This window comes from Phragmites australis, chromosome 24 (genome assembly GCF_958298935.1).
Source record: "Phragmites australis chromosome 24, lpPhrAust1.1, whole genome shotgun sequence".
Taxonomy (NCBI): domain Eukaryota; kingdom Viridiplantae; phylum Streptophyta; class Magnoliopsida; order Poales; family Poaceae; genus Phragmites; species Phragmites australis.
In genome coordinates, this window is record NC_084944.1 from 9,145,179 (window position 1) to 9,158,978 (window position 13,800).

At 39.5% G+C, this 13,800-nt stretch overlaps 1 long non-coding RNA gene and 1 pseudogene across 1 annotated transcript; one reads left to right on the plus strand and one right to left on the minus strand.

Annotated features, from left to right (window-relative positions):
• The first annotated feature begins 4,744 nt into the window (after window positions 1-4,744).
• Window positions 4,745-5,649, plus strand: LOC133907170 (uncharacterized; annotated as a pseudogene).
• Window positions 5,650-12,741: 7,092 nt separating this feature from the next.
• Window positions 12,742-13,701, minus strand: LOC133907804 (uncharacterized). The gene is made up of 2 exons (XR_009908038.1): window positions 13,427-13,701; window positions 12,742-13,325 (listed from the first exon to the last, which is right to left on the minus strand). It is a non-coding gene; the product is annotated as an uncharacterized LOC133907804 (long non-coding RNA).
• Window positions 13,702-13,800: the final 99 nt, after the last annotated feature.

Genomic DNA, 13,800 nt, shown 5'->3' on the forward strand with positions numbered 1-13,800 from the left:
TGTTCAGAGAAGCTACACACCGGAACATCCGACGTTAAGGAAAAAATATGACCATTTGGGTCACGGCTAGTTCACGGGATTGAGGCTATAAATACCCCTTACTCGGTCATTTGAGAGTGCTGAAGCCCAGAGATGCTCGTATACACATAAGAAGATATCCAAATCACCAAAATGCTTAAAGTGATCATCCAATGCAATTAAGCAAAAGATTAGTGCTATTAGGTTTAGAGAGAGTTGTTGCTAGATGTTGCTACCTAGAGAGTGGAGTAAGGAGTGATCATACATTATACCGAGTGGTACGCTAGTACCTTGGAGTCTTGATGACTTGCCGGCATCGTGAGCCTTGGTGGCTTATGCTTATTGACCCTCCGACTTGGTGTGGAGCGGCGACAAGACGCTTGTAGGGGACGTAGAGACCCTTGCCTTGGTAGCTCAAGCTCCAAAGTAATCACGACAGTAAGTGACCAAAAGAGAGGCTTGTGGTGATCCTTGCCTTTATGGCTTGGTGGCTCAAGAGTCATGATCAGGTGCCATCCGGGAGCAAGAGCCTTAGGGGCTACTCCAACATGGATTATGCGTGGCATTTATACCATCGATACCGCTAATAAAATCCCTTGTACCGAATTTTCTCTCTCTACCATTGTTACATTTCCGCATTTACATACTTGCAACTTACATTTGTGTATTTACATTCCTAGAGTAGTTTGCTAGGATTAGCTATAGGTTGCAAACCTTTTGAACCGTAGAGTAGACAAACTAGATGAACCTATAGCACATTTTGATAAAAATTAATATACGTTTATCTTGTGAAGTTTTTAAAGCCAATTATTTTTAAGTGTCCTAATTCACCTTCACCCTCTCTTAGGACGTCACCAATCTCCTTCAAGTGGTATCAGAGCCAGAGCTCACACCTTCCACAAGGATATGTCAATCCAAGTGGCATTTGAGTCGTGGTCTCATTTTGATCGTTTAGGCTTCACCGACTAATAAATTGTGACGTTTGGGTAGGGATGGATACTGGTAGTGCTCCACGGTAGTACTCTCCCATTAGAAAATTTCAATGACTTGTCATTTGCAATTCAAAGGTTTAGATGTTTGGAGAGTCACTGAAGAGGGGATAAATCAACGTATCAGAAACAAAGAGAGGCAATTTGATGCTTTATCGAAGAGTATCCTTTTATTATCTCTGAGCATTAATGCATTCAATCGTGTTTATTCTCTCACTAATGCGCATAATGTTTGGACTAACCTCATTGCCGCATATTCTTTACTCAGTACCTCATATCCCCTTCAATTTTCATGGCATTTGGTGCATGTATCATAGCATTTCACCACATTAATTCTGATGCACTGTTCTTTTTTTTTTTAGCGATCGATGAACCGGAGAGCGACGGGGGTATTCTTGAGGTGGAACTTAATTGTGATATTGTGTATGAAGCACTTGAGCAAGGCAAGCATTTAAACACGTTGCACCCATTACTTTGGACCATATGTCGTCTTTAATTTGATAAAGTATGCTATATGTATGTTACGCATGAGAGTTAGTCGAGGTCGGATTTTTTGGAGTAGATCCTAATTGTTGTATTACCCTTCCTTGGTATTGTTATCCTTTGATCTATTGTAACCCTAGGGAATAGAACTTAATGGTCTAATTTAAAATGAATATGTTATGCTTAGCAAGGCTTAGATCTTCAGTAGAAGTCGAGCAGTGGTTTGACCATCGATCGCGAGCTCAGAGCTTATTTTTATTCACAAAGACAATGATGATGGAGGGATGTGTAAGTCAGTAAGGAGGAGGCGAGGTTCGGGCGAGTAATAGGGATGGCTTGAGAAGGGAGTCTCGAATGCTATAGGCCCGCTTGAATCGTTTAAGGACCGACTGTTGTTGTAGTTAGCTTTGGCACTTTCCATACTTATCGCACGTTGATATAATGGTAAGATAAGCCGAATACCTTTTGTAGCTGTAACCTTTTGGCTTGTTAGCCTATGGTGTCGTGAGCATAATAACCATGTAGATGTAACATCGTAAAGGTGTTGTGGGCATAATAGATTTGTAGAGATTTCTAATTTGCTCGGGAAGTAGTTCTAGCTACCTCCACACCTTTATGCGTAACTAGGGTTCTCCGATAGTAGCCCTAGTGGACCTCCACAACTATAGATACATGTTCAAACGGTCGAGACTCAATTGGAAAAGGTTATCACGAGTACCGCCTTGTGTGTACTTTAGCGGGTAGTACAAGCCAAATGGTCCTCGTGTTATGTGCGCAAAGGAGTACCCCTGCATGGTGTAAGATTAATTTGAATTATCATGCTCTCGGTTATGAGCATGCTTCTGTCTATTTACATCAATCGTAGAGTTTTCAATATCGGGATGTTGTGATGGTATGTTGGGAAGTGGTTGGTGGTGTTGATATGGTACAAGTTCTATCTTTGTTATGTTGATGATCTCAGGATACAAGGGTGTTTTGGTTAGTTGTAGATGCTTACACTTGAGTCCAAATTGATTTTGTATATGAAGTTACTTAACCTTTGTGGCTGAGTCCTTACTAATTACCCATATGCATTTTCCTTGGAGTCTGGCTATTTATAAGTGCTCATTATGGATTAAGTCTTGCGAGAACCATCATAATTACATGCTTTGTTTGCTTTTCCGGTGAGAAAGATTTAATTTTTGGCTACTTTACGTCAGCCGATGTTGGCAACGGGTTAGGAGTAGTATCATTCTACTCATGTATTGTTAGCTTGGGGTGGCGCCTTAGGGCAAATGACACTACCCAACTTTTGCCGTCATGTAACTTATTATTTTATGTAACGACTCTAACAAATATTTAGGTATGTATTTTGTTGTAAAGTTTAATCTAGTTAAGGACTTATAACTTAATTTAATTACTTACTCTTTATTATGTCTTATGATGATGTGCTTGTTGTAAAAGCGTGTGTTCCGATCCTAGAAATAAACACATGTCGGGACTACCGAAATGGTATTTTGGTTAATCATTGTGGGCGTGATTATAGAAAATGATCATCCTAATGATTAGCTCGAATACTATTTGGACGGTTCCTCTCATGAGCCTTGGTGGCTCATGCTTATTGACCCTCCAACTTGGTGCAGGGTGGTGGCAAGACGCTTGTACGAGGACACGGAGACCCTTGCCTTGGTGGATCAAGCTCTGAAGTGATCGCGGTGGCAAATGACCGGAAGAGAGGCTTGTGGTGAGCATTGCCTTTGTAGCTTGGCGGCTCAAGAGTTGTGACCGGGTGCCGTCCAGGAGCAAAAGCCTTGTTGGCTGCTCCAACGTACACTAGGAGTAGCGTTTATGATATCAGTACCACGGGATAAAATTCCCTTGTGCCGAGTTTCCTCTCTATACCATCTTTGCGTCTCTGCATTTACATTACTTGCAAGTTATCTTTGTATATTTACATTCTTAGAGTAGCTTGCTAGGATTGGCTATAGGTTGCAAACCTTTTGAACCATAGAGTAGACACACTAGATAAATCTAGAGCACTTTTAGATAAAAATGATATAGGTTTATCTTGTGAAGTTTTTCAAGCTATTTACTTTTAAGTATCCTAATTCACCCCCCGTTAAGACGTCACCGATCCCCTTCAAGAGTACCTAAGGAGGTGACTACCGCCTTTAGGGGTAGGAAGCACTATCCTACTTAAAATGTGCTAGATAAGGTTGATTTTGATCTGAGATTCACATATGTCTTAGCTGGTCGGGAAGGTTCAGCACATGATGCTCTCATTCTTGCTGATGCATTATAGCTGCATGATGGGTTAAGGGTTCCACCAGGTAAATAAAATCCTATCATAGCCAATAAAAATTATGTCATTGAATAAACAAAAATATACTAATGCATATATATATATATCTATATATATATAGTTGATACTTGATATACATGTCGTTCAAGCTTCTTTCTTATCGAACTACTAGATACCATCTGAGAGAGTATGATGGAAGGAATTACCCAACTAATGCTAGAGAGTTGTTCAACTTGAGACATTCTAGTATACGTGTGTCTGTTGAGAGGGCTTTTTGGGCATTAAAGAATTGTTTCTGCATCTTGGACAACAAACCATTTCATCCATTCAAGACACAACTCAAATTGCATGTTGCATTTTGCATAACTGGATACTTGACCATGGTCAAGATGAGGTGTTCCCTCCTGAGGCAGATTGGGTGCCCAATAATACTTCCTCCCATGGCCATGGAGTTCACGTGGATGACAACGCTGATGGTCTCAAAAAAGAGATGAATGGGCTCATCATATGTGGGGCAATAGGGAGCACTCTCATGTCTAGCATATTAAGGTTTTATGTGTTGTAATAGCTATGATACTTTGTTGAACTATTATCCATGTTTGATCAATTTAATAACTAAATTAGCGGACAATGCAATGATGTAATATTCCTACTATTTGGTCTTTTTTAATTGAGACATTGGACATATGCAATGATGATGGTTGTATGCACTATTCCTACTAGTTTCTATTCTTCCATATCTTGTTGTTTGATAATTTTTTTACTGAGGCTTGGACATATACAATGATGATGGTGGTATGCACTATTCCTGATAGTTTCTATCCTTCTATATCTTACTGTTTGATAAATTTTTTACTTAGGCCATGACATATGCAATGATGATGATTTTATCTATAATTCGTGCCGGTTTATATCCTTTTGTATCTTGTTGTTTGATACATTTTTAACAAAGGTTGGGCTGTTGGGATTAGGGATGGCTTATGAGATAGTTGAGGTTGAGGTGGGTGTCGAGGAAACTCAAGGAGCAGCTAGCCAGTGTGGGAGGGGTGCAATGTGATGGAATAATGTTAGTCCAGGCTTTGTGCTTTGTCGCATATGCCAACTTATCTCATCTAGAGTTAGAACCATAAAGGTGCACCTGAATAAGGTTGCCAAGGATCTTCAAGATTTCACTAGCAATGAAGTGACTGGAACACATGTATACAACCACCTGAGCAAGTGGAGACAAAGGTGGATCAAGTTCTCTAAGCTTAGAGAATTGAGTGGAGCTAACTGGGATGAGGACAACTACAAGATAGTGCTTGAGTAGGAGCACTATTATGTTACTGACATTTAGTTTGTTTTCATTCTTTCCTTGTTGCCTTGTCCCATGGTAATGCTCTCACTACTGATTTGTCCCAATTTAATACATGTTAGGCATATCCTAAGGATGTTGACTATCTGAACAAGCCTATTAAGAACTATCAGTAGATGATGACTACCTTTGGGAGTAGAATGGCAACTAAAAAGTTTTCCATAGGTTCCAATGAGGCTTTGGGCTCCCCATCTGACTTTGCTGAAAGCTCCATGAAGTCCGACGCGTTTGCTGAGGAAAGAACTCCTAAGGTTATAGATGATTTGGCCAAAGTATTTAGGGAGACACCCAAGACTCAGGGTACTACTAGTGTGTCTGGAGTTGGCAACAAGAGAAAGAGGGCCATGCTCTGTGAGGAGGACAACATTGCCTTGACCAACATGACAGATGCTGTGAATAATGTTGCTAGTGCCATTCGTGAAACCAAAACCGAAGAGGTGCATCCTGAGATCTATGGTGCTATTATGTACATGCCTGGGTTCACTGAGGAGGCCTTGATTGCTGCATTTTTTTCATTTGGTTGACAACAAAGATCAAGGTACCGCATTTGTGGGTATGAGTGAGGCTCACTGTGTGCTATGGCTCAGGACCTTCCTGGCCAAGCACTACTATATGTAGTGAGGCTTCTCTTGTTTGTTGATTTATATTTTGGGCAGTGAGGTTACTCTCTTGCTGTCTGATCATATTTTGTGCGGTGATAGTGAAGCGAGTAAATTGGAGGGTATTTGATCATATTTTGTGAAGTGATATGGGACGTGATAGTGAAGCAGGTTAACTATAAGGTGTATGATCATATTTTGTGCATTCTTACAAAAAAAATCTCTAATTTGCTTAGTCTAGATTATGTCAGTGCATTGTGAGGTGGTTTATGTATCACTCCTACTTGTTAGGTGGTTTCTGTGCCCCTCCAATCTCAGGTTGCAGATACTTTGTTGTGATCATAACCTTATAGATTAATCAGTTAAATTATAGCTCGGTGCTTTATAGCATGTGTCTCTTGAGATTGGAGACATAGGAGTGCGAATCCTATTTGTTCAGGCTATAGTCATCATTATTATTGCTACAAAATATAATGTAATTTGTTTTACCTGGGACTTGGTAACACTGAGAAGTGGTGGAAGCATTCTTACCACATCAATCAAGAGGTTACCACAACATGTGTGCATGCGGGTAACTAAACAAACTATCTTGTATCTATTTTTTAAACTTCTTGACTCATGCGGGTAACCAAACAACTTCTTTGCGTAGACGGGCTATATACATACAGGTAACCAAACAATGTGGTCTTGCATGCGCTCAGCTTGGCTCACTCATACGAGCCAGGCCAATGTTATGTGAGCAACCAAACATACCCTAAATTTGTAGGTTTTACGTTTAATTCTCACTTCGCTCGCGGATTTTCCGAGTTGATAATCATCCAATCATATAATTATATGAGAGAACTTGCGGAATTCCACTTTAATATGTTGAACCTGAATCATGGATTTCATTTCTACATATCGCGTTCTAAAATAGCTCTTCTAGTGCAGATGAAGTAACAAAGAGGGTTTGCTTGAAAGCACTTGAAGTTCTAGAGGTTTTTCCAAACAATGTTGAGTGCTCAGGTTAGTTACCTCCAAGCCGTGCCTAGCCCTACAATAAAGAGTAGCCAGCCTGAATTTTTTTATGCGAGTGCCCCATGAAGAGATTTTCAATCTCGAATCTCTGTCTGGTTCCCAGGTGGGGTATTCATTGATTGATTATAAAGAAACAAAAGTCTCTTGAATCTCCATTGGAAACAAGTTGTTCCCTTTCTTTTCTCGAGGCAGGAGGGAATGAAAGACAAATTTAAGCTACAATATGACATGGAAAAATAGACTAACAACTGTTGAAGGTGAGATTTTTGGATCGATTCATCAGGTAGCATGAAATGAGAGAAAGGGAAGATGTTGCTTGGACATCTGTTTATCTGCGATAAGGGTAATGTGCCATAAAACATTAATAGGAGTATGTCCTCTCGGACAACCGATCGGATTCAAGCCCTAGACCCTCAACTCGGACGGACGTGTGGAAATCCTTGAAAACTAGTATTGCTCAACTCACATATCCATAACATAGAAATATTGCATCCAACCCTAGAACGAGAGGTAAAGAATATTCTACCATACGAGATGCGACGTCTTCATTCTTGGCTTTCCCCTACGCTTAAGAAAGATAAGGGATTGGATTTCATACCTTTTATTTAGAGCTCTGTCATTCCGACCGGAAAATATCACCTATTTGCTTTCTGGCTTTTCCTTCCTAACAAGGAGGAGGGATTTTGAAATTCTTTTTTTACTTTTTGCTCCTTTTCTTTTAAAGCTTTTCAAAATTCTATTGCAGCAAGATTATTTGCTTTTGCTAGAAAGAAAAGGCACACACACAAAGTACATTTCTTCCTAGTACTTTTTTCTTTTTCACCTTGGGTCTTGCCCATAGGAAAGATACCTAGCTCGGTTAGGGCAAATCCTAAAGCCATTCCTCTAGCCAGTAGTACTGGTAGGTAAGCATATTAATTTAGGGATGTAATTACCTTTTTGACAAGCAAAGGGATTGTAGGCAAGCTTGCATAATTTCCTCTTACCTCTTCTCTTCATTTATGTCACAATAAGATGGACTTTACTCAGGATGAGAATGGATCAGTTATTAAATCTAGGATGAAAATTTCTTTTACCTATTTCCCTAGCCAATCTATTATTAACAACTTCCTCCCAACTACTTTCACTATAAATAAGACAATAGAATAAGAGTATTTATATTTCAAACTCAAAGGCTCTCTCAAACAAGAGAAAGAAACAACCCATTTTTCTCAAACAAGAGAGAAACATCTGATTTTTCATAGATATATAGAATATGTTTCCTATGGTAACTAGGTTCATGAGTTATGATCAACAAACAATACGAGGGGCAAATAAGGAACATTGGCCAAAGTTTCACAATTACTTTATCACACACAAAATTTTTACCTAAAATTATTTAATACCCTTATGAAAAATCAATCACATCCAACAATTTCCGTGGGTGAATCCATTTGAAATTTGATAAATGTATTGCTTGTTAAGTATGTGTTCATGTAAGGATGTAAGTGGGTACCCAATTGATAGTTCTAGATCACCACTTAGTTTATTTTTTTTCTACATTTAATTGGTGAGAGTGAATCTTTAGTTCTTTTTTTAGTTTTGGATCGATCCAATGACCTAAAAATACAAAACTTGCATCCCTAGGTTTATGCTGTTCTCCCTAAGCCTAGCCCCCAAAGTTGCCAAATGGTGTTCGTGGATTTTCTATGTTCGTACTTCTTTTCAAGTTAAGACTTTTTGGACTTGAAACTTTTATCTCTTTTGAAAATTTATGATTTAAATTTTTTATGGACTTCAATTTTTATTTCCTTTTTGGGAAATTGTTGAATTGAAACTCTCCAAGTAAAATTTTCGACTTGATACATTATGATATTATAATCTTTTAGTAGATTTTTTTCTTAAATTGATAAAAGAAGAGTGAAGGAGGAGAGAGGTGGTATGAGCGGTTGGTGTGAACACTATTATGTTAAGCCAGGCACATGTAGTACTATATCACCATCATGTCGCAACTAGGGACGTAAGCTTTACCTAACTCAATCAATTAAACTAAAGATATATATTTTCACGGTAAAAAGTAAATGAACTAAAGCAGTGACCAGAACTACCCATTAAATACCTACTAGCATCCCATCTGTATAGATGCATGCAGCTTGCGTCAGGGTTAGAGAAATACTCGAGGTGCAAACAAACTCCACTAATGGCTTGATTGGTTGCTTGCACAACCTGAACTCATCCTTTGGGCAAGCAATGAATTGCTAACTAATAAAAAAGTGCACAGATTAGGTAATTAGCTAAATTGAGCTTGTATGCAACTAATACTTGTGCGTACATGTTTAGTTGCTTACTAATAATATGTTCTTAATTTTTTTTATCTCATCTCTTTTCTGGTTTCTGCTTCACTAGACCATCAAAACAGATCTCACTTAGACTAAACGATGGCATAGCATTAGTCTCCCTCTGGCCAGGAGACCATTTGGGCCTTGTTTGGTGGGCCTTTTGTCCCCGCACCTAGGTAGAAGAAGCCCAAAGCCTAACCTCCCAAGTAGCTAAGTTCCCACCTCACGGATAGGGCTGAAAAAAAGAGAGAAACATCCGATTTTTTATATATATATAGAATATGTTTCCTATAATAATTAGGTTCATGAGTTATGGTCAACAAATAATACGAGGAGCAAATAAGGGACATTGGTCAAAGTTTCATAAATACCTTATCCCACACAAATCGTTCGCTGGATTGCTCGTGAGACGTGGGAGCAGGGAGCTGCCATTTTTCTTCTCTTATTTGGCTGTCACGTTCTTTCCTGCGTTTGGTTTTCGGTAATCTCCAATGAGTAGGGATGACAAGTTGACATCTGGAACATCTTTGCTGCGACATGTATGGTTCGCTTTACCGTTTACGTATCACATGTATCTTAGGTTTGCAAGGACAAGCTAGCTTCTTGGAAAGCCATATCAATTTATAGAAAGCATGATAAGTTGGCATTCACCTTTTTACGAGTGATCCTAGCGTAAATAGTCAAGATCAGTTTAGGTTATTTGGCTATTACCGTGCGTCCAGTTTTAGCTGTTGATTAGGGGATATGCGTGCTTAGTCTCAGTCAACTTCATGTTGGTTTTATCTCAGTCATCTACTGTGATCACATTCTGCAAGCAGTAGTTGTTAATGATGGAAGATTCACTCGTACAATCTCACGTATTTCAGGTCTCAAAGTATAAGAAGGGTATGAGGAATGGACCCAAAGCCCTGAAGCCTGTTCCGGTAATTGTCCGCTGCAGGTAAGCCTGAGAACTCTACATACAAAATAGCATATCTACTTAATGTATCTGTTGCTTCACAAATTGGTGTAGCAATATGCTTGTTATGAGTAGTGATCTCGGGGATGTTCTGTTATCTATACCGAATCCTTTTTCTTTTTGGGAGAGAGAGAGAGGAGGAACAACGGTTGCCAGGATGCCGATCTGAACATTCGGTAAACGGTGCAAAACTCTTTACATCAATGGTCTATACTGAATCATTGTTACATACGAAGTTCCATTCTTGTGTGGGCTTCCCCTACTGTTTCCCCTTTAAAAAAAAACAAAGTTCCATTCTTGGTGTTTCATAAGCAATTTTGAGCTGCTAGTGTAAAAGTGAAAACTGAAGATTCAGATAAAATTAGTGCCGATTTTCATGGTTTTTTAACTTTTCAAAATATCATTTTGTTGAGTTTGATATTTGCAGCCTGGGTTCTTACTTAAAAAAAAAATTTGTCTTGGTCCTTTTGAGAGAAAAAAAAGCAGCACCTAAATTCCTATTCCTACCTGTAAAACTGTCTGTTTCAGATGATATTTTATGTATGAAGTATGATCCGGAGGGAACCGGCTCCTCTACACGGGTAAATAGTACCAGTAACGTCCCTATAAACAGTATCTAAACAGTACCCTCATGAACAGTACTTTCATAAATGTACATGTGGGCAGTGCCCGTGGCCGGCCATTTGCTAGTGTGAACAGTTCCGCAACTTCCCACCATAAACAGTGCCTTAAACAGTATTCCCGTGAACAGAAGTTTCACAAACCGACCAGTGAACAGCATCCATGGCAGATCATTTGCTACACATTACTGTTCATCGAGACACGGGGATACTGTTCACATGGCTGTTCACCCCGTGCCTTTCTCTTGTAAGTCAGAGTAAGCAGTTCCGATCTGGAGGCAGGCAAATCCATTATGATTTTCTGTTTTGGTCATTGGCAAGAAAAAAAAATACTTGGATGTGTGTCATCAGTATCTTGTTTTTATTCGATAAGTTGTGTACCTCAGTTGTTACACTATGCTGAGGTGGTGATGGGATCTATTTTGTGCCCTGCAGGTGCTGTGGTCGAGTGAAGCAGCCACACTTTTGCCGTTGCAGCGAGGAGAGAGGGAACCCTGATTCGTCAAGCGCATAAATCATTAGTGCTCTCATCTTTGGAATTTTAGAAAGTCGATAGGAGCAAGATATAAGGGGGCACGAGATGTCCTGATGGTCATCTAACCTAACAGGGAATGTATTGCCCTGCTGCCAACTCCTCTGACGTTTCAATGTTGCCTCTGTACCCTTTAGCTGAATCTCGTTCCTTAGACTGAGTCTGTATGGTAAAACTCTCAGAGTAACGTTTTGATCGAAATCAGAAAAGTTTTGTTAAACAGTAGTTTTTAGTTTTTAGTTTTCTGAATGAAATCTATGAAAACGATTCTCTAAAATAAATTAAAAGCTAAGAAAAAAACAGAAAATAGCTTTTCTTGATTCACTTTTCGACAGAATCACTTTCAGTCACATAATCATTTCTCTCAGAAAATCATTTTCCATAGAAAATTTAAATTAGAAGAATTTTACCAAACATATCTTGATCGCTGCTGCTGGCATCCTGAAATAATCCTTTTGAGTCTTCAAAAACCAGGCGTCTTATTCGCATACGCTGCTTCATATTTTTCGGATTGCCATCGTCTTGTCGTTTAATTTGGTGTACCACATCACCTGTGAAGAAGCATGAACTTCTGATCATCAGAGCTTATATATTGTAGATACCAGTCTGCTGGCGAGGGCGAGGAATCTTACTACCTTGTGCTCTTCTTCCATCATCTTCCGGCACGGTACACCTCGGAATCTCGCCACATTTCCTACGAGGGATCCGCCCTACAAACGCATAGCTCTGCCATGGCATCTTCATTTCCATCAAGATCATGGCAAGGATGTAAAGAAAGGAAGGGAAGGATCGATCAGAAAAAGGGGAAAAAAGGCGCAGCGTGATCCTAACGCAAGGCATAGACATTACATATGCTGCATCCGACATTTTTCTTCAAGGATGAATTCAACCTTTCTTTTTTTTTTGGAAGAAAGCATTATTCAGCTTGTCAACCCATCTCGACAGGTATCGTGCCAACCCAACAATAAAATTCTGGGATGCAGGTGTGAATGTAAGGCCAGCCCCTAAGACCAGAGCCCAATCCATCCTGTAGCCAAACATGAGAACACTTGATGAGTCACATGAGAGGAAATACAACTTGGTATGCCCTTCCTCATGCATTCTATGATTTTTTTATCATCCCTCACATACAACTTCCTCGTACAACTTACGGTTTATCTCAATCGTCTATCCTTCACATATAATTATATTTATTAATTTTCTTACATGTATTTTTGATTTTTTTTACTTACCTCTTCAACACGAATCTCGATGTATATAAACATCCGGATAAGTCATGTACGTGCTAGTGGAATTTTCATGCCCGTAACATGAAAACACTTGATGAGTGCAGTGAGGCACTGCACCGGTCGTTACGAGAATTCAACAACTTGGTGTGAAATCTCTGTAAGATTCAACAGTTTGTAATGAAAATATATTCTAGGAAACTCTCGCATGATTCCAAACGTGGCGTATATAGCTGATGCAAGCACGGCCAATCTATCATGCTAAATACAGCGGAAGAATAATATAGTTGGTGCAAGAATCTTCTGAAGATAGATTAAACACACAAAAAATGGCAGAAAGTCTGGGTGATAACTAAAGATGCAGGTGGGGCGGGCTGTGGTTGCCCGCTCCACTTCCATAGTAACCACGAGTACTAAGTAGACATCAACGGTAGTTCTTACCAAACTACAAAGGGTTTTTACATGCTTCACGGTGGCCCGCTAAAACGTCACATGTTTTGTGGCTGGCCGCAGACGAAGCTCTACCATGATACAGTTTTGTCTTTACTAACAAGATAAGTATATTGTAATTATATTCCGTCCATATCTCTATACCTTCTCTAATCCTCTCTCTCCCCCGAACAAGAACCTAAACAAATACCAACAAAAATTAGCATCTGTTATTACTAGCAGACTAGCATTAGAATAGAGTACTGTATTAAAATACTGGCCGGAGCTTAACTGAACGAAGTCTAGCTACTTTGCAAGAAACAGTGTATGATTTCTCCCATCGATTCATCTTATTTTCATCCCCTTTTTGGAACCTCTGTACAAAAATGATTTTAATTTGAGGATGCAAGAACATGCCTTGAGATGATCCTAATGGACTCTCTGCTCTGCGTATTGATTGATATGCCTAGCTTCAGAAGTACAGTGTTTTCTTCATCTAAGCTGGAGAAATAGCAGAGAGAAAAGGACAAAAGAAACATAGAGAAATTAGAAAATTAAGAAATCTATGCAGGGAACTGGGAAAGAGGGAAGGGGATGGAAACCGATCGAGCTCTTGTTCTCTTCATCTGCCACTGCCTTTTTCAATGATGCTTGCTTGCTCGTTTGATCCTTCTGTTCTTGCACACGCTGTTCACAGATTGATTTTTTCCAATCAATCTGGACGGGTAGAGGCGAAGGGTGCATGGATGAGGAGGGCGGCAGCGCACACGTCGGTGACAGTGCGGCTGAGGCTCACCATGCTTTGCATCGATGCTCTCTGCAACAACTCCCTTCCGCTCATCGAGTTGAGGTTTCACAGTTGTTGCTAGCTTATGGTCCCGCTGGTCCTGCAATTTGGAAATAAATTTTATAAGATTTTATTAAAAAGATCTTATGAGATTTTATCATATTACTCTCTCTAATTATAAATATAGAT